The sequence below is a fragment of the Scyliorhinus canicula genome, unplaced genomic scaffold (assembly GCF_902713615.1).
Source record: "Scyliorhinus canicula unplaced genomic scaffold, sScyCan1.1, whole genome shotgun sequence".
NCBI classification, from domain to species: Eukaryota; Metazoa; Chordata; class Chondrichthyes; order Carcharhiniformes; family Scyliorhinidae; genus Scyliorhinus; species Scyliorhinus canicula.
The window spans coordinates 1413016-1436899 of NW_024055760.1; the positions used below are offsets into that span (position 1 = coordinate 1413016).

General features: G+C 46.0%; 1 non-coding gene and 1 pseudogene across 1 annotated transcript; both read right to left on the reverse strand.

Annotated features, from left to right (window-relative positions):
• The window catches only part of LOC119960971, a 35320-nt pseudogene extending 25654 nt beyond the window's left edge, over positions 1-9666 (reverse strand).
• On the reverse strand, positions 81-153 carry trnav-uac. Its single transcript has one exon. It is a non-coding gene; the product is annotated as a tRNA-Val (tRNA).
• Positions 9667-23884: the final 14218 nt, after the last annotated feature.

The following is a 23884-nucleotide window of genomic DNA, read 5'->3' on the forward strand; positions in this document are numbered from 1 at the left end:
TCGTGCTATTCCTCGATGGATGAAGATCAGTTACGAGATTGAGGTAATATTCAGCAACAGACTAAACTGGAAGCACCAGATGTTTCTGCCCGGTTCCGAACCGGGGACCATTCGCGTGTAAAGCGAATATGGTAACCACTACACCACAGAAACAGCTTTGCACGGTTCAGCTTTGCTGAGAGGCCATGTCACTTCTTAAAGAACACGTCTGTTTCTTTAAAACAGATGTTTAAACTTACAAGCCAGAAGAAGAAACTTATATTGAACTGAAGAATTTGTTCAGCAAATCTCTAATGGCGAAATGCTCTCTTCTATTATTAATGCAGCATTCTGAAATCCTACAGAACAAAGCAACCGACTTTACACAATATTTGTTTCGTTATTCAATGCTTGAGTTGAGTTTCGAATTGACAATTATGTGTTTCTTATATTTGACCTCTTTGTGTTTTGGTGTGTAACATGCTGCAGCCTAAATACCGTTCATTGTAGAAGAAAGGAGGGGTAATTGTAAATCAACTTTGAGCCTGGATTCCCACACTGGCTTTTCCTGTTTATCCATCAGGAAGACCGTTTTTTCCTATCTCAAAGTTGGTTCAGTTAAGTCTCTGGCATTTCCTCTAAGCCAGTTACAGCATCGTTTGTGTCTGTCCTTTTGAGTACCTCCCAACACACACACATGGAAAACCGAGGAGATGGACCATCCGAGCCTCCCTCGAAAACTCAATGGGGGAACAGGACTTCTACACCACCCCCCCCCCCCCCCCCCACCCGCTCCCCACTTCGCCGTTCAAAATGAGCGTAAATATAAAGTTAAAAGTTCTGACTTTGATTGTAAATATAAATGTACAAAAGGAAATGTGAGCACAGAACCTGGTTCACAGTGAAAGTGACGACCTGTTTTACAGATGTTTATGACGTTGCTGTTGCTTTGTTTCTTCTTTTGTATTCTTACCAATGGCTCTGTCTCATGTTGTGCATACACCTTTGTTACTAAATGTTAAAAATCCCAATGAAAGTATTTGTGAAAAAGAGTCAATCACATTGCTGTGGATCTGCAGTCTCCTGTAGAACTGTATTTTTTACAATAACAAACCTGAATGATTTAAATTCCAACACCCGCCATGGTGAGATTCAAACAAGGATTTCTGATTTATTTACCCAGTGATAATGCCACGAGGTCACCACCTCCCCACTGACAGCCTCGAGTTCCAAAATAACAATTTTCACTGAAACATACGCTCATTTTGAAGAGTCCACCGTCAACATCCCCGAGAATGTGCTGCCTGACTCAGAGGTGGCGGTAAAAGTGGTTCCTGTCGGGCGTTTGTCGAGTGCTGCTGGGAAGGGGTAAACTGCTTTGGCAGGAGGGGTGGAACTGATTGGTAAATTCAGATGTGGAATAATCAAGAATGGGCCTGGAAGGTGGAAAATCATTGGGTGCATCTGGACAACAAAGGAATCCATTGATAGAAAATAAAAAGGAAGATTTGACAGTGGCAATGGGGATATAATTCAATATGGTGAGCACAGTAAACAAAATAGGCCAGTTTAGGGCACCGATAAGAGTATGAATTAATAGTTACTGCAGAAACAGATAGAGAGGGACCGAATGGCAGTTCAATATTCCTCCTGTCAGGGTTTTCAGACAGAGATAGACAGGCTAAATTGGTTAGATAGTCAATTACAAAATGACAAGGGATGATATGTTGGAAGATGACCAATTGACGACACACCGATTGAGTGTAGGGCCAATAAAGGCGCTCTCATGCTACTGGGAGTGCATTACAGACCCTCAAACAGTCAGAAGGAGATCAAATGGTAAATATTCAGGTAAATCTTTTAAAAGTGTGGAAGCAATGAGGAAACAATCATTTCCGAGATCCATTTGACGCCTTGGATGACGATGACTCGTCGCACAAACACCATGTTGTCTCTCCTATACCGAGTGCAGTGAACAGAAAAACATGGTGAGCGAATTAGTGTCAGCTTTAAGTTGCTGCATCACACCCACTGAGAACTGAATTGAGGGTCACACAGAAACATGGACCAGCAATTGCCCATCAAAGAGAGGGGAAAGGGAAATGATTAACCCACTCACTGTACCCCCACTCTCCCAACAGAGAGAGTGGGAGGGCCTTTAGTTAATCCATTACACCCCTACTTTCCCAACAGAGAGAGGAGGAGGGGCTTTCCTTTATCCTCTATGTGCTCACTTCCTCAAAAGAGAGAGAGGGGAGGGGAATTATTTAATCCACTGTACCCCCACTTCACCAACAGAGAGAGGCGGGGGGCCTTTAGTTAATCCATAGTACGCGACTTCCACAAAAAGTTACCCCCACTCTCCCCACAGAGAGAGGCGGAGGGCCTTTAGTTAATGCACTGTACCCCCACTCTCCCCACAGAGAGAGGAGGAGGATCTTTAGTTAATCCACTATACCCCTACTTCCCCAACAGAGAGAGGGGGAGGGCCTTTTGTTCGTCCACTGTACACCTACTTTCCCAACAGAGAGATGGGGAGGGGCATTCCTTTATCCTCTGTGTGCTCACTTCCTCAAAATCAGAGCGGGGAGGGAAATTCGTTAATCCACTGTACCCCTACTTTCCCAACAGAGAGAGGAGGAAGGGGCAGTAGTTAATCCACTCTGTCCCCATTTACCCAAAAAAGAGAGGGGAAGAGGCATTCGGAAATGCCCTGCACCCCAACTCCCTAACAAAGCGGAAGGGATATTAGTTAACCCACTGTGACCCCACTTCCACACCAATGCGTGGAAGGTGAAATATTTAATACACTGTATCCCCAATTCCCCATCAAATAAAGGTGGGGAGTTTGTTAACACAGTGTACCACACTTTCCCAACAGAGAGAGGAGGGAGGGGCATTAGTTAATCCACTGTACCCCAACATCCCGAACAGAGAGAGGGGAGGGGCATTAGTTAATGCACTGTACCCCCACATCGCGAACAGAGAGGGGGAGGGACATTAGTTAACCCACTGTACCCCCACATCCCGAATAGAGAGGGGGCATTAGTTAAGCCACTGTACCCTCACTTCACCAACAGAGAGGCGGGAGGGGCAGTAGTTAATCCACTGTGTCCCCATTTACCCAAAAAAAGAGAGGATAAGAGGCATTCGAAAATGCCCTGCACCCCAACTGCCTAACAACGCGGAAGGGACATTAGTTAACCCACTGTGACCCCACTTCCACACCAATGCGTGGGGGGGTTGCAGTATTTAATACATTGTATCCCCAATTCCCCACCAATAAAGGAGGGGAGTTTGTTAACACACTTCCCCAACAGAGAGAGGGTGAGGGGCGTCAGTTGATCACTGTACCCCCACTTCGACAACAGAGAAAAACATAGAAACATAGAAAATTCAGCACAGAACAGGCCCTTCGGCCCACAATGTTGTGCCGAACTTTTGTCCTCGATTAAGAACAAATCAATCTACACCCCAGCATTCTACCATAATCCATGCACCTATCCAATAGCCGCTTGAGGGTACCCAATGTTTCCGACTGAACTACTTCCACAGGCAGTGCATTCCATGCTCCCACTACTCTCTGGGTAAAGAACCTACCTCTGACATCCCCCCTATATCTTCCACCATTCACCTTAAACGTATGTCCCCTTGTAATGGTTTGTTCCACCCGAGGAAAATGTCCCTGACTGTCTGCTCTATCTATTCCTCTGGTCATTTTATAAACCTCTATCAAGTCGCCCCTCATCCTTCTCCGTTCTAATGAGAAAAGGCCTAGCACCCTCAACCTTTCCTCGTAAGACCTACTCTCCATTCCAGGTAACATCCTGGTAAATCTCCTTTGCACCTTTTCCAAAGCTTCCACATCCTTCCTAAAATGAGGCAACCAAAACTGCACAGAGTACTCCAACTGTGGCCTGACCAAGGTTTTGTACAGCTGCATCATCACCTCATGGCTCTTAAATTCAATCCCTCTGCTAATGAACGCAGGCACACCATAGGCCTTCTGCAGAGCTCTAGCCACCTGAGTGGCAACTTTCAAAGATCTATGGACATAGATCCCAAGATCTCTCTGCTCCTCCACATTTCCAAGAACCCTACCGTTAACCCTGTATTCCGCATTCATATTTGTCCTTCCAGAATGGACAACCTCACACTTGTCAGGGTTAAACTCCATCTGCCACTTCTCAGCCCAGCTCTGCATTCTATCTATGTCTTTTTGCAGCCGACAACAACCCTCCTCACTATCCACAACTCCACCAATCTTCGTATCATCTGCAAATTTATTGACCCACCATTCAACTCCCTCATCCAAGTCGTTAATGAAAATCACAAACAGTAGAGGGCCCAGAACTGATCCCTACGGTACGCCACTGGTAACTGGGCTCCAAGCTGAATATTTGCCATCCACCACCAGGAGGCACATTAGTTAATCCACTGTACTCCCACTCCAACAACAGAGAGGGAAGGGGCATTAGTTAATGCACTGTACCCCCACATCCCGAACAGAGAGGGGGAGGGGCATTATTTAACCCACTGTACCCCCACATCCCGAACATAGAGGGGGAGAAGCATTAATTAATCCACTGTACCACCAATTCAACAACAGAGAGGGGAGGGAATTATTTAATCCACTGTACATCCGCTTCCCCAACAAAGAGAGTGGGAGGGGCATTAGTTAATCCACTGTACACCCACTTCCCCAACAAAAAGAGAGAGGGGCAATATTAACCCATTCCACCTCCACGTTCCCGAGGAAAAGAGGAGGAAGGTGATGAGTGAACTCTCTGTATCTCCACCTCCTCAGCAGGGGGAACCCAAAGAGAATTTGTTGAGTTGACCAGAGAGAGAGAGATTATTTACTCCAAAGAGAAAATGCTGGAAACTCTCAGCAGATTCCAGCATCCGCAGTAATTTGCTTTTATCCAGAGATGATTAGCTCACTGTCCTCCCAATCCCCAAGCAGCGAGTTTGAGAGTGGACGGGTCTATACTCTGAGCATTCTGTCACTGACATTACAAGTCGGCTTGTAGTTTACTGCCTGAAGATGTGAAAAGATCATCAGAATAACGATGTTCTTTAAATATCTATTTATGCAACAGAATGTTACTTTTTTTTCCACTCTAGTTCCTCTTATCCGTATGCTAAAACTGATTCCCCATAATCCAAATCCAGGTGATGGAATTCTCCCTGGGTTTCCACTGTTCTCTCCTGAGGCACCTCCTTGTATTTTTGCATTCGATCAGTTTGCATCTCACACAAAACACATTTATATGCAGAAAGTTCAACATATTCTACATCAGTGTCAATAATACCCACAACTGGCAAAGCTACAGGTAGCTGATACAAATACACAGACACACAGTTAAACAGACTTAAACACAACACATACATACACCCCTCCCCCACAGACATATACACATGCACACATGGACACAAACACACACATAGACACACACACACCGAAGCACACACATAAACATACACCCAGGCACAACGAACCACACATATATTGACACAAGAATGCACGCGAATGTGTACAGAAATGCACAAAAATGCACACAAACACAACAAAACACACGTTTATACTCACACAGACACATTGGCACATACACACACAAATATATGTACACAATCAGGCACACAAGCAGACACAAATGTACGCATACACCCACATGTCCACACAGATACACAAAGATGCAAACGCAAACATATAAAACCAGACAAGTAGACTAACATCAGAATATAGAACATAGAACATAGAACAGTACAGCACAGAACAGGCCCTTCGGCCCTCAATGTTGTGCCGAGCCATGATCACCCTGCTCAAGCCCACGTATCCACCCTATACCCGTAACCCAACAACCCCCCCCCCTTAACCTTACTTTTATTAGGACACTAAGGGCAATTTAGCCTGGCCAATCCACCTAACCCGCACATCTTTGGACTGTGGGAGGAAACCGGAGCACCCGGAGGAAACCCACGCTGAAACACAAATGTAACCAATAACATATTCAATTGCACAATTTCACGATGACAGAAGTATAGAATTAAGGACACAGACAATAATCCATATTACCACAATTAGGGGTACACGTAGACATATGTCAACAGACTCGTACACATGTTAACACGAATATACATGAGTGCACATGGAGACATCAATACACAAGTAATTCATAGTTATAAACAACCATCATTTAGCACAGGGCTAAATCGCTGGCTTTGAAAGCAGACCAAGCAGGCCAGCAGCAAGATTCGATTCCCGTAACAGCCTCCCCGAACAGGCGCCGGAATGTGGCGACTAGGGGCTTTTCACAGTAACTTCATTTGAAGCCTACTCGTGATAATAAGCGATTTTCATTTCTTTTTCATCAACGCATACACAGCACTGCTGTCTCCCAGTGCCAAAGTCTGGGTTCAATTCCAGCCTTGGGTGATTGCCTGTGTGGAGTTTGCACGTTCTCCTGTGTCTGCATCGGTTTCCTCCGGGTGCTCCCATTTCCTTCCACAGTCCAAAGATGAGCAGTTTAGGTGGATTGGCCATGCTCCATTGCCCCTTAGTATCCAAAAGGTTAAGTGAGGTTATGAGGGTGGGACGGGGGCGTGCACCTCGGTAGGGAGCTCTTTCAGAGGGTCGGTGCAGACTCGATGAGCTGAATGGCCTCATTCTGCACTGTAGGGATTATGTGATGATGATTCTATGATGAAACACACAAACATATACATGCACAAACGCGCTTATCCAGAATTCATGCATGTTGAACGTAAAAGGACACAATAACACATATTACTAGGCAGGAAAGCACAAACACATATTAACACCGGCATTAATATATAAACATAGACTTCAACACATAAGCATACTCAATAACAGACTCATATTAAGGCAGCGCGGTGGCGCAGTGGATTAGCCCTGCTGCCTCATGGCACCTAGATCACATGTTGTCATACGGAAGGGGGACATTTTGGGTATTCTAAAAGACATTAAGGTGGACAAGTCCCCAGGACCGGATGGGATCTATCCCAGGTTACTGAGGGAAGCGAGGGTCGAAATAGCTGGGGCCTTAACAGATATCTTTGCAGCATCCTTGAGCACGGGTGAGGTCTCGGAGGATTGGAGAATTGCTAATGTTGTCCCTTTGTTTAAGAAGGGTAGCAGGGAAAATCCAGGGAATTATAGACCTGTGAGTTGGTCGTCAGTGGTAAGCAAACTGTTGGAGAAGATATTGAGGGATAGGATCTATTCACATTTGGAAGAAAATAGACTTATCAGTGATAGGCAGCATGGTTTTGTGCAGGGAAGGTCATGTCTTACAAACCTAGTAGAATTCTTTGAGGAAGTGACAAAGTTAATTGATGAGGGAAGGGCTGTAGATGTCATATACATGGACTTTAGTAAGGCGTTTGATAAGGTTTCCCATGGCAGGTTGATGGCAAAAGTGAAGTCGTATGGGGTCAGGGTGTACTAGCTAGATGGATAAAGAACTGGCTGGGTAACAGGAGACAGAGAGTAGTGGTGGAAGGGAGTGTCTCAAAATGGAGAAGGGTGACTAGTGGTGTTCCACAGGGATCCGTGATCGGACCACTGTTGTTTGTGATCTACATAAATGACGTGGAGGAAGGTATAGGTGGTCTGATCAGCAAATTTGCAGATGATACTAAGATTGGTGGAGTTGCAGATTGCGAGGAGGACTGTCAGGGAATACAACAAAATATAGATAGATTGGAGAGTTGGGCAGAGAAATGGTAGATGGAGTTCAATCCAGGCAAATGCGAGGTGATGCATTTTGGAAGATCAAATTCAAGAGCGGACTGCATGGTCAATGGAAGGGTCCTGGGGAAAATTGCTGTACAGAGAGATCTGGGAGTTCAGGTCCATGGTACCCTGAAGGTGGCAACGCACATTGATAGAGTAGTCAAAAAGGCATACAGCATGATTGCCTTCATCGGATGAGGTATTGAGTACAAGAGTCAGCAGTCATGTTACAGACTTTGGTTAGGCCACATTTGGAATACTGCGTGCAGTTCTGGTCGCCACATTACCAGAAGGATGTGGATGCTTTGGAGAGGGTGCAGAGGAGGTTCACCAGGATGTTGCCTGGTATGGAAGGTGCTAGCTATGAAGAAAGGTTGAGTAGATTAGGATTGTTTTCATTTGAAAGACAGAGATTGAGGGGGGACCTGATTGAGGTCTACAAAATTATGAGAGGTATGGACAGGGTGGATAGCAACAAGCTTTTTCCAAGAGTGGGGGTGTCAGTTACAAGGGGTCACGATTTCAAGGTGACAGGGGGAAAGTTTAAGGGAGATGTGAATGGAAAGTTTTTTACGCAGATGGTGGTGGGTGCCTGGAACGCTTTACCAGCGGACGTGGTAGAGGCGGGCACGATAGCATCATTTAAGAGGCATCTAGAAAGGTATATGAACAGTCGGGAACAGAGGAAAGCAGACCTTGGAAAATAGGAGATAGGTTTAGATAAAGGATCTGGAAGGGCTGGGAGGGCCGAAGGGCCTGTTCCTGTGCTGTAATTTTCTTTGTTCTTTGTTCTTACACGCTCAGCCGTCGCCGCCCAGTGGTACAGTTGTAGGTTTGGGAGGGCAAGCCCCCCACTGGATTTTGTTTTTTTGCAAGACCTTCTTTGGGATCCTAGAATTCTTCTCCCCCCCCCCCCCCTCCCCCCCCCCCCCCCCCCATACAAACGCCATGATTAGTTTGTCTAGTGCTTTGAAAAAGGCCTTGGGGATGTAGATCGGGATGGATCTGAATAGGAAGAGGTACCTGGGCAGCACGTTCATTTTGATCGTCTGGACTCTCCCCGCGAGGGTGTGTGGGAGTGTGTTCAATCTTTGCAGGTCCTTTTTTACTTCCTCTGTCAGACTGCTGAGGTTCCATTTGTGGATCCCTTTCCAGTCATGGGCTATTTGGATCCCCAAGTAGCGGAATTTGTGTCGGGCTTGATTAAATGGCAGTCCCGTTAGTGCTGCCCCCCCCCCCCCCCCCCCCCCCCCCCCCCCTTGCTGGTGTACTGGGAAGATCTCACTTTTGCTCATATTGAGTTTGTAGCCCGAGAAGGCACTAAACTCTTTCAGGAGCGCGATGATTCCGTCCATGCTGCTTTGTTGGTCCGAAATGTAGAGGAGCAGATCATCTGCACAGAGTGAGGCTCTGTGCTCTCTGCCACCCCTTCGGATCCCCCTCCAGCTTTCAGCCGCTCTGAGCGCGATTGCTAGTGGCTCGATCACTAGAGTGAACAGCAGCGGGGACAGTGGGCATCCTTGTCTTGTGTCCCTGTGCAGCTTGAAGTATCGGGAGTTGGTGTTGTTTGTCCGTACGCTCGCCATGGGAGCGCTATATAGGAGTTTTGCCCAGGAGGTGAATCCTGTTCCAAGCTCGAACCGCTCCAGTACCTCTATGAGGTATTTCCACTCGTCTCTGTCGAAGGCCTTTTCTGCATCGAGGGAGACGATCACCTCTTGTGTACTCTCCCCGGATGGGGTCATTATCACGTTCAGCAGGCACCTAATGTTCAAAGTAAGCTGTCTACCTTTGACAAAGCCCGTCTGGTCTTCCGCTACCACCTCTGGCATCCTTTTGGCTAGGATCTTGGCCAGCATTTTGGCATCCGCGTTCAGAAGTGAGATTGGTCTGTATGACCCGCATTCCGTTGGGTCTTTGACACTCATGTACACATTGATAGAAGATAAACAAAGTATACATACAGGCGCTGACACACAAATACACAGATCAGTACTCATTGGCACATGAACACACACAATGACATTTTTACATACATCTGGACAGACAAAAGAAGCAAAACATGAGATCCTCATCCACACAGACACAAATGCTAAAGAACAAACACAAATATCAGGCAAGGGGCGGCATGGTGGCGCAGTGGTTAGCACTGCTGCCTCACAGCGCCGAGGACCTGGGTTCGATCTTGGTCCTGGGTGACTGTCCGTGTCCGTGGGTTTGACCTCCACAATGCAAAGATGTACAGGGTAGGTGGATTGGCCCGCTAACTTGCCCCTAAATTGGAAAAAGAAAGTTACAGAGATCGGTTGTTGAGCGTCACGAACTCTCCAGTAGCTGTACAATGAAAAATATATTAGAGAATGAATGATCAGATAAAGAAAATTAAATGAGAATATTAACAATTTATCCTGGATTAATAAACAATCTGATTATATTTATTGGATTCTATCCTCATAGATACCACAGACCACACCTGGACTGAAGACGATGAGGATGATAACGGTAACATCTGGACAACCGCTTCCACATTCATCAGCCTATTCGTCCTGAGCATGTCCTACAGCGCTGCAGTCACTCTGGTGAAGGTGAGAAGATTCAATCCACTCACACTTCAAACTGACAGAAGGCGTTTAAAGATCGCTAAATGTTTGATTGATTAAAAACTCTGACATCAATGTCCCCGATCATAAACATCTGCTTCATCAGTTTCTCTCTCCTTTACAGATCAAGTGACCAGTTGACTTTCGGACGCTGTAGATTTTCCCTCAGCTGTTTATTATGATCTGTGTGTGACACAAATACAGTATCTCCTCTTGGTGACTCTCACAGTAACATCCTCTCAGGTTATTATTCTGCATCTGTAACTGAGACAATCATGGACAGTATTTCTGTTTTCAGTTTGAAATGTGCGCGATGATTATGGCTTTAATGAAGTTGTAGCTAATAATTTCCCTCAATGTCATGTCGAAATAAGTATCTTATCTCGTTCCTCATGTAACTGTTGTCTTCCCTTTATGTTGAGCTCCTGGTCTCTCTTTCCTGTGTCTGTTTCAGTTGTACATACATTTGGCAGCTCAGAGGGCATGAGTTCTGTTCTCACTGTGACCCTCAATTGTTATGTTCCCTTTTGTTAACATCAAAATAAACTTTTGTGTAATATTTTCTCTGAAATTTTAATAAATATTGAATGAAAAATGAAGAAAATAAAACTAATCTCAACTCCTTTCTTTAAGGTCCATCGGCACTGATCCTTTTCCCCGATTCTACAGTTGTCTTCCCTTTCCCAGACAGATATTTCTCACCAGTCATGTCTGGGATGTGTCTGAACTCAAGGCCCCTCAGCGAAAGAGCCACCGCGCCACCAAGCGGCCCATCCGGGTAAAGGCACCTTCACCTCTGACATTTTTGGTAAATTCCAGAGACAGAATGCCAGTTGAAGAATTCCACAGATTCACTACCCTCTGATGGAAGAAATGTATCCTCATCTCTGTCCTAAATTTGAGACCCCTTACTCTTAGATTATACCCTCTGGCCCTAGACTATCCCACAAGAGGAAACGAGATGATTTTTCAGGCTGTGTAACTGGTTAAAGCTCTTTCCACAGTCAGTTCACTGGAACATTCTCCCTCAGGTGTGTGTGGGTCGCGGGGCTTTTCCAGTCACACTGATGTTTGAAATCTCTTCCCACAGTCAGAACAGACAAACACATTGACAGTTTGTGATATTTTGATCCTAATGAATTGAGTGACTGTCAGATCTTGATGTTATATTTGGTTGGAGTTGCCCAGCTGCCAAACCTCCCGTTCTGATGCCTGAAAAAGAAGGTTACAACAATGATAACTGTATGAATGTGATAGAAATTCACAACAGATCATTCTAGTTTCTATCAAACCTTCTTTCTGCTCTTGCTTTCCCCAAGCATGTGGTCCAGTCAAAATAAAAGACCAAAATCAGCCAGAAGCCCCAACAAAAGTGTAGGGAACCTTCCCAACTGAACCAGAATATTGTTCCCAGTGTCTCTGAAACACTCTGTCCGCTGAGGAATCCACTGGTTGTGGAAGGCATCAAGCATTCCGGTGGATATCGCATGCTGCCTCTGCAGGGCCACTGGGAATAGACAAGACCACGGAACTGAAGTCGGCAGCCAGAGTAACCCCCCCCCCCCCCCCCCCCCACCGCTCTAAGTCCTCATCCAGCTACAATGTACTGTTTTAATAAGACCCAATAGTAGATTCAGGATGTCACGTTCAGCACAAGGGTACTAGATGTGATAGACTAAGATCCACAAACTCTGTCAAGATGGCTGCAACCTAACAGGTTATTATGGACAATAAACTGTGAGTAATATTCGATTCTGTGACCAATATTTATTTAAATATGGACCTGAATAAGGAAACGTTGCAGCCACCTGTGAAGTTTAAATGTCTCCGTGTGTCAGGATGAACCAGCATTTGAGGAATATGAAATCTCAGGACTGTTGGTCTCCAAGTGCCGTATTGAACACAGGAGAATGAGTTCGAATTGGGACAGAGATAAGCGTGAGTGAGCATCGTAAACTGCTATTGTATCGGGGTGTTCTGGGTCTCAGAGTTTTAATCCTGCAGTTAATTGTCAGGGATGCAGTATAATAAACCCTGAACAAAGCAAATGTGTGTGTGAGAAGCATCTGAAGCACCAGGAACCAGCTTAACCAGCAGAGCTGAATGTCTCCCAGTGCAGCCACAGGACTGACCTTATTCCAGCTTCCAAGCCCACCTGAGAACCAACCTCCTGGCTATTCATCTACAAGAAGCTTCAGAGCCTCATGAAAATTATTTGTTTCTAAAAACGCTTCACTCCAACTAAAGGATCAGCTAAACAAGAAGACAACAGACCTGCAGCGATGTAAAGATTGCAGTCTACATTCATTTTCATCATTATAGCTTCAACTTGACCTTTACCTAATTCCTGTGTATGTGTCAGTGAGTGTGAAAGAGACGAGAGACTGAGATGTTCAAATATCCAGGGAAAGGGTGTGGTAATAAATAATCTCCCATCCGTTAAAAATCACCATTAAGCTTGCTGCTGAAATGTATTTTAAATAAAGAAAAAACACTGAGGGTAAGAAAATATCACACAAACATCCTGATAATGAACTGGAAATGACCACGAAATGTAATCAACATTTGGAAAACCCCCTTCAGGTAGCTATATAGAGGCTGCAGCCTCTCACATTGAATGTCTACGCAATCCAGAGATGCCTCCAGGCAACAAACATCCATCAGCTTCAGCCTGGGAGTGGGTAAACGTTTTAAAACTTATTGCAAGGTGTTCGAGTGGATGAAAAACCTGTTTTCCCTTTGAAAATTTTGCACCGGCACTAGGACCCGGCTGGGAACAGAAACCTTCAGGTCCCGCCCACCAGCGGTGGCATAACCAAGACGCCAGCGCATGCGCTCTGCTTCTCCAAGATGGCGGCTGTGACGCAGGGCCTGGTCCCGGGACAGAGAGCTGACCGGTGGTGATGTGACCTGAGGATCACCACACATCAGGCAAGGGGCCAGGTTGGGAAGGCGGTGCCTTCACGAATAACTGGGAAGGTGATGTTTGGTCAGTTGCTGCAGTCTGTGTAGTGAAGGTGCTGTTACAGTGGTGTGAGGTAAGGAAGTACAGGGTTATCACCCAGCAATTATGAATTAAGGGGAATGTAAATCCAGCTCAGGCTGCTTTCAGATTGGAAAGGGAGCTAAGGTGTGTCCTTAGAGCTGGTGAATGTTGTGGCTTTGCCAGTTTCTCTATAAAGTCATTCCCTCCCTCCCTATACCATCTCTATCTTTAGAGTCGTAGAATTTTACAGCACGGAAAGAGGGCCTTTAGCCCATTCATTATAATCTTTATTAGTCTCACAAGGAGGCTTACATTAACACTGCAATGACGTTACTGTGAAAATCCCCTAGTCGCCACATTCCGGCACCTGTTTAGGTACACAGAGTGAGAATTCAGAATGTCCAATTCACCTATCAAACACGTCTTTGTTTGGGACTTGTTGGAGGAAACCGGAACACCCGGAGGAAACCCACATAGACACAGGGAGAACATACAGATTCTGCACAGACAGTGACCCAAGCCGGGAATTGAACCGGGGTCCCTGACGCTGTGAAGCAACAGTGCTAGCCATTGTGCTACCATGGTGCCCAGCATGGCAGCCGGTCCTCAAAGACCCTAATGGGAGCCTTACCTCCACACCTTCTGACAGGCCAATGACTCAGATGTTCTTTCTCTGACCCTCGGTTCTCCAAATCCTCCAGTACCTCCGCCAGCCACTCGGCTGGTTTTCAAAGGATTGAATTTCGACGGAGGCATCTTGCTGAACGTTCAGGATTCTCTTCTCTGGTTCATCGAGACTTTTTTTTTCTTTTTTTAAAATAAATTTAGAGTGCCCAATTCATTTTGTCCAATTAAGGGGCAATTTAGCATGGCCAATCCACCTAACCTGCATGTCCTCGGACTGTGGGAGGAAACCCGCGCAGACATGGGGACCTGTGCAGACTCCGCACAGACAGTGACCCAAGCCGGGAATCAAACCTGGGACCCTAGAATTGTGAAGCAACAGTGCTAACCACTGTGCTACTCAACGGCGATACACCAGAATGAGAATGGAGGGAGTGTGTGGGATGGAGATTTACAGCTTTCAGGGAATAAGAGAGAGGAAAAAATTTCACATAGAAACTAGAATTGTCTGTTCTGAGTTTCTATCCTGTACTGACAGTGATGAATTTTGTAAATTGTTTTTACAGGATATTAGATGAGGAAGAATTACAGACAGAAATCTCAATCGTCACGTCTCAATCTGACAGTTACTCGATTCCTTGGAACCTGAATATCTCCAACCTTTGAATCTAGAAGGTGAACTGTCAGCCTAAGTTTTCAACCATCAGTGTGACTGGAAAAGCACCAAGACCCACACAACAGACACCCGAGTGAAAGTGTTCCTGTGAACTGACTGTGGAAGGAGCCTTAACCAGTTACACAGCCTGAAAAACATAACAACATTCACAGCTGGGAGAGACCATACTCGTGTTGTATCTGTGGACAAGGCTTCAACTAATTGTACAACCTGGAGACACACAACATGGAGAAACCATGGAAATGTGAGGACTGTGGGAAGGGATTTAGATTCCCATCTAAGCTGGAGATTCATCGACGCAGTCACACTGGGGAGAGGCCGTTCACCTGCTCCAAGTGTGGGAAGGGATTCACTCAGTTATTCAATCTGCAGAATCACCAGCGAGTTCACACAGGGGAGAGGCCATTCACCTGCTCTCAGTGTGAGAAGCGATTCAGTGATTCAACCACCCTGCAGACACATCAACGAGTTCACACTGGGGAGAAACCATTCACCTGCTCTCAGTGTTTGAAGGGATTCACTCGGCTATCCACCCTGCAGTCACACCAGCGAGTTCACACTGGGGAGAGGCCATTCACCTGCTCTCAGTGTGGGAAAGGATTTGCACACTTATCCACCCTGCGGGGACACAAACGTGTTCACACTGGGGAAAGGCCATTCACCTGCTTTCAGTGTGGGAAGGGATTTATTGATTCATCCACCCTGCGGAAACATCAGCGAGTTCACACTGGGGAGAGGCCACTCACCTGCTCTCAGTGTGAGAAGGATTTCAGTGATTCATCCACCCTGCAGAAACATCAGCGCGTTCACACTGGGGAGAGGCCATTCACCTGTTCTCAGTGTGGGAAGGGATTCACTCGGTTATCTCATCTGCGGATTCACCAGCGAGTTCACACTGGGGAGAGGCCATTCACCTGTTCTCAGTGTGGGAAGGGATTCACTCGGTTATCCACCCTGCGTACACACCAGCAAGTTCACACTGGGGAGAGGCCATTCACCTGCTCTCAGTGTGGGAAGGGATTCACTCGGTTATCTCACCTGCGGATTCACCAGCGAGTTCACACTGGGGAGAGGCCACTCACCTGCTCTCAGTGTGGGAAAGGATTTACTCAGTTATCCAACCTGCAGACACACCAGCGAGTTCACACTGGGGAGAGGCCATTCACCTGCTCACGGTGTGGGAAAGTATTTACTCAATTATCCACCCTGCAGACACACCAGCGAGTTCACACTGGGGAGACGCCGTCCACCCCACAATGTGAGACGGGATTACATGTTTCATTGGACCTTCTGTGACACCAACAATTTCACAATTGATTACAGGGGTTGGATTCTGCTGTTATTGTTTCCGCTCTACACCCAGGGCTGCATTTTGTTCATTCTGACAGGTGGTCAGTGGGGATGGTCGGAGGGTTTCTTTCTGCTGGACTGGCCGGTCTCACCACTTTGCCTCCAGTGGGCTGATGCTCTTTGAGCCTTGTTGCTGATACCTGGCTTCAAATTGCACAAGGATCACAAGGGTGGAAGGGTGTTTGCAAATGTGAAGATATGTTCTTTCCATTTCTGTTTCAAACCCTCCAAAGCGTGCCACGTTGCCATGGAGATGGGCCCTGGTGGTTACATGGTTCTTTTGTTTATCTGGGTGTTCCTCACAGAAGGAAACTATCAGGTTATGAGGGGCAAGTTGTCTGAGGTGGACTGGGAAACTGATTGGTACAGGGAATACCTAATTTATCAGGGGATGGTTAGCTCAGTTGGCTGGACAACTGGTTGGTGATGCGGAGCAAGGCCAACAGTGAGGATTCAACTCTCGTACTGGCTGGGTTTATTCATGAAGGCCCGGCCTTCTCATCCAGGCCCGTCGCTTGAGGTGGCTGACCCTTGGGTTAAATTACCTCCAGTCTGCTCTCTCTCTGTCAAAGGGGAGAGCAGCCTATGGTCCTCTGGGATTTTTGCAATTTGTATTTCACAAATATATTTCAAAATATAGATTCCTTTAAGGATCAAACACCCAACAGGAAAAGTAATGTAACTGTGGCGAACAAGAAAAGTTAAAGATTCCATGAGAGCCATTAGAATTCAGCAAAGGAGGACCAAGAAACTGATGAGAGCACTGGGGAGAAACATAAAAACCGACTGGAAAAGCTTCTACATGAATGTGAAAAGGAAAAGATTAGCAAAGACCAATGTGGGTCCATTCCAGACAGAGACAGGAGAGTTTATAATGGGGAGTAAGGAAATGGCAGAGAAAATAAACAATGTGTGAATGTCTTCACAGAGGAAGATACAGAAATTATCCCCAAAACACCAGAGAACCAAGGGACTGGCAGAGATTAGTAGTGGTGAAAAAATAGCACTGGAAAAATTAATGGGGTTGGAAGTGAATAAATCCCCAAAAGCTGATGATCTACATCCCAGAGTGTTGAATGAGGTGGCTGTCGAGATCTCTGTTCCTCATTCTAAATTCTTCTGACTCTATCTGGAATGGACAAACCTTTGAGCCAAACATAAGAACATAAGAACTAGGAGCAGGAGTAGGCCATCTGGCCCCTCGAGCCTGCTCCGCCATTCAATGAGATCATGGTTGATCTTTTATGGACTGAGCTCAACTTTCCGGCCCGAACACCATAACCCTTAATCCCTTTATTCTTCAAAAAACTATCTATCTTTACCTTAAAAACATTTAATGAAGGAGCCTCAACTGCTTCACTGGGCAAGGAATTCTATAGATTCACAACCCTTTGGGTGAAGAGGTTTCTGCTAAACTCAGTCCTAAATCTACTTCCCCTTATTTTGAGGCTGTGTCCCCTAGTTCTGCTATCACCCGCAAGTGGAAACAACCTGCCCGCATCTATCCTATCTATTCCCTTCATAATTTTAAATGTTTCTATAAGATCCCCCCTCATCCTTCTAAATTCCAACGAGTACAGTCCCAGTCTACTCAACCTCTCCTCATAATCCAACCCCTTCAGCTCTGGGATTAACGTAATGGATCTCCTCTGCACACCCTCCAGCACCAGTATGTCCTTTTTACGTAGCCACAGAAACTTTTACACTCCATTTTTATGTATTTTGCTAGTTCACATTCTATTCTATTCTCCCTTTTTTTTCCTCAGTGTCTTGGTTGAAGAACTGAAGTAAATGAACCTCGGGAATGAATCATCACTTTGGACAGGTTCTGAGACAATTAAGTATCAATTTATAAGGTAGAGTAACTATAATCGTGGAGTGTATTTCTAGATTGTGAAAAAGGGCAAGGTTCTAGTTTATAGTTTAATGTGTAGGATTCTGACTGAAAGTAGCTTCTAGTTTGTTTGTTGTATTAAAACTCATAAAACCTGAAGTCCCGTCGTGTGATCCTTCAATTTGTTGACTGGGAGTTTGATTTTTTCTAAGACGTTGCTGACCTTTATGGGAGAGGGTGACCGGTACTGATAGTGACGTGACCCCAGGGCTCAGTGCCCCCGTGTCCAAAGCGGGGAGTCACGGGGACAGGGTACAGAGGAGCTGAAGGGAACTATTTGGGTCCAGAACATTGTGAACATCCTGTTACTCTGATTGTCTTTGATCCTCAAGTAATTTTCCGTCAGTTTTTTTAACCATGTTCTATTTCATCAATAAACTTTTAAACTGAAAATATTTGAATTTGTTGGACTTTTCCTGATTAAATTTGTTCACTTTCGGGAAAGTGGTTGACAGCCTCTTTAACAGAAAGTGAGTCCGTCTAAGGTAATTGGCAAAGGAGCCAGAGGGGTAGAGGAGATTTGAATTTTCTTTTGACACAGTGTTTGAAAATGGGGTTCAGGGAATCAATCGTGATTGACTAATTTAGCAAGATGTTTGAGGAAGTAACAAGTAGAACCTGTAGATGTGCTTTATCTGGATTTCCAGAAGGTATGCTGTACCTGTCCTGGGACTGTTTGATGGGGACAGTGCAGAGGACCATTTACATTGTACCCAACCTTGTGCTATACCGATCATGGGAGTGTTTGATGGGGACATCATCGAGGGAGATTTACTCTTTAACACCATTTTGTATCAGCCTTGGGAGTGTTTCATGGGGCAACGTAGAGGGAGCTGTGCTGTAACTGATTGGAGAATGGTTCAAGCTGGCACTTGGTACTCAGATTCTCCAGTACAGACACCCTTCACTTTAAAAATAAAATGTCATTCAGAGATAAGAGAAACCATCACCGGTCCCCCCACTGTCGTCCCCCCCCCCCCCCCCCCCCCCGTCCCCCCCCCCGCCCCCCCCCCCCCCCCTTCCCCCCCCCCCCCCCCCCCCCCCCCCCCCCCCCCACTGCAGGCCCAGAGGGGCAGTGAGAATACTGAACATTGTTGTAGTCTGCTTGATATTTCATGTGTCTTTTTCTGTTCCATAGAATCTCTACAATGCAGAAGGAGGCCATTCAGCCCATCGGGTCTGCACTGACCCTCCAATATGGCACCCCACTCAGGACCACTCCTCCACCCTATCCCCAGAACCCCACCTAACCTTTGGACACTCAGGGGAAGTCTCTTATTATGGCCAATCCACCTAACCTGTGCATCTTTGGACTGAGGGAGGAAATTGGAGCACCCGGAAGGAACCCACGCAGACACGGGGAGGAAGTGCAAACCCTACAGAGTCACCCGAGGCCGGAATCAAACCCCCCTCCCTCTGATCTCCAGTCAGCCTCTGTTTGAATGAACAGAGCCCCAGTTTCTCTAATCTGTCCTGGTAACTAAATCCTCTCTTCCCTGGGATCATCTCAGTGAATCTCTTCTACACCCTCTCCATGGCCTTGACATCCTTCCTGGTGTAATATCCCCAAAACCTGATCTAATATTCCAACTGCAGCCTAACCAATGATTTGTACAGGTTGACATGACCTCTGTCCTTTTGTACCACACACCCAGAATTATAAACCTTGGATCCCATGTATATTTGAAACATTTTATCAACTTGTCCTCCCACATTTAAACATTTGTGTATCTGAACTCTTTTTAGGGTTTTGGAGATATTAACAAAACATGGCTGAAATACATTGACATCCAATGTCTGATATAATGTGTGTTATGGGAGAGAGAAGTTTAGTCTGAGTTAGAAACTCAAACAGGTGCTTCATTGCAGACGGGTCACCATGGAAACGCTGATAAGACATTCCTTCACTGCAGACACGTCACCGTGGAAACGCTGATCAGACATTCCTAACCTGCAGACAGGTCACCATGGAAACGCTGATTAGACATTCCTGCACTGCAGACAGGTCACCATGGAAACGTTGATAAGACATTCCATTCCACAGAATCCACTCATGGGAAACTGTAATCGGATTGGGGAGAGGACAGAGTTTGTCTCTTATTAACCTCAACATAAACTTAAACCAGAGTGAATAATGGAACAGATTAAATTCTAATGTGTGATGTTTATAGCTACAGTAATGGAATTATCAGAAATAATAGAATTAACAGGCAGGGTAGTTTAGGGAAAATGAAGAAATTACTCAAGAAACGTAACTGCTGGGAACCAAGAATGTGTCCTTGTAAATCACAGATTAGAGATATTCCTGCTGTCTTTTCCTCCATGTTCTGTACTGGCCACCAAACCTCAGGAAAGATACATTGCACTTGGTAACGGTCCAGTACAGATTGACCATGATGAAGTGAGGCTGGTGAACTGAGTGAATCTCTTCCCACACACGGAGAACATTAATGGTCGCTCCTCAGTGTAAACATGTCGATGAATCTCCAGCTCTGATTAAATCTATTCCACAGTGCCCAGATTTCCAAGGTTTCTTCCAGTGTGACTACATATTGTTCGAAAGGTCAGACCATCGGCGAAAACGTCATCCACATTCCGAACGCAGGAACTGTTTCTCCCACATTGAACAGGGTCTTTGAACAAAGAACAATACAACACAGGAACAGGCCCTTCGTCCCTCCAAACCTGTACCGGTCATGATACCAATCGTTGGCAAAACGTTCAGCACTTCCTTGTGCCGTATCCCTAACCCCATCCTATCCATGTGTTTGTCAAGATGCCTTTTGAACGCCGTTAATGTATCTGCTTCTACAACCTCGCCTGGGAATGCGTTCCAGGCACTCACCACCCTCTGCGTAAACAAACCTGCCTCGCACATCTCCTCTAAACTTTGCCCCAGAGACCTTAAACCTATGCCCCCTGGTGACTGACCCCTCCACCCTGGGAAAGAGTGCCTGCCCATCCACTCTATCCATGCCCCTCATAATCTTGTCGACCTATTTCAGGTCACCCCTCAACCTCCGTCTTTCTAACGAAAACAGTCCAAGTCTATTCAGCCTCTCCACATAGCTAACGCCCTCCAGACGAGGCAACATCCTGGTAAACCTCCTCTGCACCTCTCCAAAGCCTCCACATTCTTCTGGTACTCTGGCAACCAGAATTGTGGACAATACTCCAGGTGTGGCCTTACCAAGGTTCTATGCAACTGCAGCATGACTTGCCAGTTTTTATACTTGATGCCCCGTCCAATGAAGGCAAGCAATCCGTCTGCTTTCTTGAGTAACTTGTCCATTTGTGCTGCCAACTTCAAAGATCTGTGCACATGCACACACAGCTCTCTCTGACTTTCTATATTCCTCGGAGTTTTGACATTTACAGTATATTTCCCTTCATAATATTATAATATTCTCTTTAACCAGTAATGCTACTCCCCCACCCCTTTAACATCCCTCTCTATCTTTCCTGAAGCATCTGTATCCTCCAACATTCAGCTGCCAATCCGGCCCTTCATTTAAACATGTCTCTGTGATAGCCACAACATCGTAATTCCAAGTACTAATAAGTGCTCAAAATTCATCTGCCTCCCCGCTATACTTCTGGCGTTGAAACAAATACTCTTCAAACCACTGTGTTTGAGCAGACAGGGTGATGTGGTTCTCTTATTTTTGTTCTCCAATTCCCCTTCAGTTATTACACCTTCTGCGCACTGGTTCCCACCCCCATACTAGTTTAAATCCTCCCGAATGGCTCGAGCAAACCTCGCAGCCAGGATATTGGTGCCACTCCAGTTTAGATGCAACACGTCCTTCTTGTACAGGTTACACCTGTCCCAGAAGATATCCCAGTGGCTGTTCACCCTCCCCCTTCAGGATGTACTGTGTTCGTTCAGAGACATCCTGGACCCTGGCACCAGAGAGGCAAAGTACCATCCTGGAGTCTCTTTCCTGTCCACAGAAGCACCTATTTGTGCCCCTTCCTATCGAGTCCCCTATAACTATCGTTCTCCTGCACTTTGCCCTCCCCTGCTAAGCAACAGAGCCAGTTGTGGTGTCACTGTTCAGGCTGCTGTTGTTGCTTTCCCCACTGGGCTATCCCTCCAAACAGTATCCAAAACGGTATACCTGTTAGAGAGGGGGACAGCCATAGGGAATTCCTGCACTGCCTGCCTGCCCTTCCTAGCAGTCACCCATCTGTCTGATCCAGTGAACAGACTGTGGAAATAACTGGACCCAGTTACGCAGCCTGACATCACACCATTCACAACACAGAGACGTGTCCTGTGTGGACAAGGCTTCAACTGCTCATCCAACCTGGAGAGACACAGGACACAGGCATCATGGAGAACGTGTGGAAATATGAGGACTGTGCGAAACGGTTCAAATGTTCATCTCGGGCACCAATATCCTGAGAGTAGGGCTGATCAGGGATAATGGACAGAACTCATGCCACGAGTGTGAGGAGATGGGCGAGGCCCTAAATGAATATGTTGCTTCAGTATTCACGGGAGAGAGGGACCTTGTTGCTCATGAGAGCAGTGTGAACCAAGTTGATAGACTTGAACAGGTTGACATTAAGGAGGATGTGCTGGAAATTTTGGAAAGCATCAAGATAGATAAGTCCCCTGGGCCTGACGGGATATAACCAAGGTTACTACAGGAAGTGAGGAAGGAGTTTTCTGTGCCATTGGCGATGATCGTTGTGTCCTTGCTCTCCACTGGAGTAGCACCAGATGTTTGGAGGGAGGCAAATGTTGTTTCCTTGTTCAAGAAAGGGAATAGGGAAATCCCTGGGAATTACAGACCCATCAGTCTTACGTCTGTGGTGAGCAAATTATTGGAAAGGATTGTGATAGGTAGGATTTATGATTACTTAGAAAATCATAGTTTGATTAAAGGTAGTCAGTCATGCATCACAAGCCTCATTGAATTCTTTGATGATGTGACAAGACACATTGATGAAGGTCGGGCAGGGATGTGGTGTATATGGATTTCAGTAAGACATTTGATAAGGTTCCCCATGGTAGGCTCATTCAGAAAGTTAGGGGACATGGGATACAGGGAAATTTGGCTGTCTGGATACAGAATTGGCTGGCCAATAGAATACAGCGGGTAGTGGATGGAAAGTATTCTGCCTGGTGGTCGATGACCAGTGGTGTCTTTCAGGGATCTGTTCTTGGACCTCTGCCCTTTGTTGTTCTTATAAATGATTTGGATGAGGAAGTGGAAGGCGGGTTAGTACGTTTGTCGATGACACAAAGGTTGGGGAAGTTGTAGAATGTAGATAGTGTTGGGGGCTGATGCAAGTTACAATAGGACATTGACAGGATGCAGAGCTGGGCTGAGAAGTGGCAGGTGGAGTTCAACCTAGATCAATGTGAAATGATTCATTTTGGAAGGTCGAATTTGAATGCTGAATACAGCGTTAAAAGGCAGAATTCTTGGAAGTGTGGATGAACAGAGGGATCTTGGGGTCCACATACACAGATCCCTCAAAGTTGCCATCCAGGTTGATAGGGTTGTTAAGAAGGCATATAGTGTGTTGGCTTTCATTAACAGGGGGGTTGAGTTTAATAGCCGTGATGTTTTGCTGCAGCTTTATTAAACCCTTGTTTTTTTTTTATAAATTTAGATTACCCAATTATTTTTTCCACTTAAGGGGCAATTTAGCGTGGCCAATCCACCTACTCTGCACATTTTTGGGTTGTGGGGGCGAAACCCACGCAGACACGGGGAGAATTTGCAAACTCCACACGGACAGTGACCCAGAGCCGGGATCGAACCTGGGACCTCAGCGCCGTGAGGTGGTTGTGCTAACCACTAGGCCACCGTGCTGCCCCTATTAAACCCTTGTTAGACACACTTGGAATATTGTGTCCAGTTCTGGTCGCCTCATTATAGGAAGGATGTGGATGCTTTGGAGAGGGTACAGAGGAGATTTACCAGGATGCTGCCTGGACTGGAAGGCATGTCTTATGAAGAAAGGTTGAGGGAGCGAGGGCTTTTCTCACTGGAGCGAA